Here is a 3,491-nt window from a genome sequence, read left to right as displayed (position 1 = left end):
ATTTGATCCCACAATCCTATTACCAGGCATCTACCTAGAAGAAAAATAATCATTTTATCATAGGGACATTTGTACCAGATTGTTTATCACAGCTCAATTTGCAGTGACCAAGATGTGGAAACAACCTAAGTGCCCACCAACCCAGGAATGGATTAACAAACTATAGTATATGTATACCAGGGAGTACTATTCCACCATAAAAATATGGAGACTTTACATCTTTTATATTAAGCTGAATGGAGTTGAAACACATTCTTCTTAGTAAAGTATCACAAGAATGGAAAAGCAACTATCCAATGTACTCAGTACTAATATGAAGCCAGTAGACCATCTAATACACCCCTGTTTATATGAAGTATCTGGAACAGGCAGATCCATAGAGACAGAAAGCAGAATGCAGGGTCTCCTTCTAGGGTGATAAGGAGGTTCTGGACCTAGGTCCACACTCCACAGCACTGTAAACGTGCCAAATGCGTTCAAGTGTTTGCTTTAAAATGGTGTATGTTTCATGAATTTCACCTCTATAAGGAAGCAACAGCAAGTGGGCCCTACAAGGCCAGGTAGGTAGTGTGTGGGACCTCCAGGCACCTCCTTCCATCTGGTTCCATGGAGGCCCCATGCCCTTTCCTGTCTGAAACTGAGCTGTGTGCCACTCTCTGATTTCTTTGCTGTGTTCTCCAGCTCCCCACATGCCCCCACAGTAAGTCTCTCTGTGGACACTCCCATCACATAAGCCCATAGGATGACTCCAGATGAGCCGGCCTGAGCACATTCTCCTTGTCATGGTGCCTCTAGCAGGGTAATGTGGTGTCTACACACCTTGGGGGCAGCTGCACAGTCAGCGACGAAAGCCTAGCATGAAGAAAAGGGTCCTAGTGCCTGCCGGAGAAGCCAAGATTCTCAAAGACAGCTCCGCCCTGTTGGTAAAGAAACAGGATGAAGAGCCCCTCCATTGTGGACCCTACCCACTGCCCACTGCTCACTACACACTGGACTGTGCCACCAGCTGGTGTGGCTACTTGGGTGTGATCTCTATGTGGACGCCCAGCCTATGGTCCAGGAGCCCCAAGAGCCTAAAAGCATCTCATCATGTGAGGCAAATGGCCTCACTGATCGTCACCAAGGCTGAAGGCCAACACCAAGCTGTGTCCACCTGACCCCATAAGTAAGGAGGCTTTTCACATCTTACCTTTCCACAGCACCCCACCCAGAAGAACGGAGGCCAGACCTGGAGTCTCTGCGTCCTGCCTTGCCAAGAGCATCCAGCAGATAGCCTGAGAGACCTGATTGCCTCGCTCCAGACAGGAGCCATCCCAGTCTGCACCAACAGAAACCACAGCTGCCCACTCGACGGCCACCTTCCCACATCTTCCCAGCTGACAGAACCCGGACCTGCCCAGGTATAGGGCAGGTGTGTGCCTAGGTCTGGGCCCAGTTGTGAGGCAAGTATGTACCCAAGTATGGACAGGGGGGTACTCAGGTGTGGCTCAAGTGGGTGCCCAGGTATGAAGCAGGTATGTGCCCAAGTGTGTGTCCAGGTATGGGGTGCCCAATTGTGGGGCAGGTATGTGCCCAGGTATGGGGCAGGTGTGAGCCAGATGTGAGGCAAGTGCATGCCCATGTATGGGGAAGTGTGTGCCCAGGAAAGGGGCAGGTGTGTGTTTAGGTGTGTGCTCAGGTACAGAGCAAATATGTGCCAAGGTGTATGCCCAGGTACAGGGAAAGTGTGTGCCCATATGTGGGGCAGGTATGTACTCAGGTGTGTGCCCAGGTGTGGGGCAGTCCTATTCCAGAGTAGTGCCAGTGTGAAAATGGGCAAAGGACATGTGGGACACCAGAAGGACATTCTGCCTTCTGGCTGCTGGATGCTATGGAGGATGTGGTGTCCTGGTGGCTGTGCTACCCTGTGGCCTTGTGAAAAACACACAAGACAAAAGCCATATGCCAAGAGCCAAGCGTAGGCTGTGCCAGCCCCAGGCAGGACCATCCCTCCTCACCCCTAATAGCCCTGAAGCAGAATACTAGCAGCCAGTGAGTTCACAAAATGCTCTGGGCACAGCAACTGGCTCCTTTCGGGGCAGGGATCCTGCCTGAGAACACAGGTCACCCAGATAGGAGGTTTGCAGCCATGTGCAGATGAACCCACATGGGAGACCAACTGTCTATGAGGGCTGTTTACACGGAAGAGAAGAGAGGGAGACCCTTAAGGAAGACTGGGTGCTGAGAACAGTCACCCACAGAAAACAGGCGCAGACCTAGGCCTGAGGGCTGATGCAGAGAGATGGCTGGGAGGTTTGCTAGGCAGAGGACAAAGCCTACTCAAATACCTGGCATGAGATCCACACCTACAGTCTTCCCAAACAGGAGCAGAGCTATGTTGGATCTCCAAAACTCACTTCCCACATGCACACGCACACAGGCAAGCACACAGACACACACGTGTGCACATGCACTTGTTCCCACTTCCTCCTCTGCCCACACAGTTGTCCCCTCAGAACACCCTCTCTCCTTGGCCCAGAGTATTTTGAGATGACTTTTACATGTCTTGATTTAAAAGTCAGATATTACCCACCCTTTTATTCTGAAACCAGTCAGGTAACAGATCCTAAAACAGGCACTAAGCAATGTCTGGCAAAGAGGGCTGCAGGTGGCCAAGCAGCCCTGGGGTCAATGCGAGACCTCGTCCCAGAGCTGATTCACTGAGTGTGCCCATGGGTGTGACATGCGTGTGCATAAGTGCATGCGTTTTGTGTGTTCCGAGAGGTGAGCTCTGGAACAGCTATCTCAAAGAAGTATTAGGCAAGCGACAGATGCACTTTTAAGTTTTCTGGTAGCCACATTCAGAAAATGAAAGGAAACAGGTGAAATTGATACTACATTTCATTCAACCTGATTATCTAAAACATTACCATTTTACCACATAATCAATACAAGTTCCTAATCCTCTATTTCCCTTATATTTTGTGCCCTTATCTTCACACCAGGTGAGGATTCCATACTCAGAGGGCACCAGGGCTCCAGCTGGTCACATTTCCAGGGTTCAGTGGCCATGGGCAGAGGTGCCATGGCAGGTAGTAAGACTCTGGAACACAGCAGGGGGAGTGATTACAGTCAAGCCTTCTGTGTGCACAATCTCGCCCTTGGCAGGGCCTCTCCACTGCCAGTCCCTGACACTGTGCCCAACCAGAAAGCAAACAAAATGCCCAGAGCCACTCACAGCCCAAAGATGAGGACCAGGAGGAGCAGAGTAGCCAGCGTGGCTGCACCCAATCCTCTGGCCTCAATCTCCATGCAAGGACCAGCAGAGGGCTTCATCATTCAGCCTCCAACTTCTGTACTCTGAAATCACAGTCCCAAAAATGTTCCAAAGGACTCTGGCAACTTCATCTTGAAATGGCATCAAGAAACCAATAAAAACTATCCATGACACTTTCCTTTCAGCTGCCAAGACAGCGCCCTTTGGGACCACATTAAAATTCAGCAGGAACGGG

Source organism: Otolemur garnettii, unplaced genomic scaffold, assembly GCF_000181295.1.
Source record: "Otolemur garnettii isolate 467f Iridium unplaced genomic scaffold, OtoGar3 scaffold00044, whole genome shotgun sequence".
Lineage (NCBI taxonomy): Eukaryota > Metazoa > Chordata > Mammalia > Primates > Galagidae > Otolemur > Otolemur garnettii.
Note: the sequence above shows the minus strand (reverse complement) of the source record.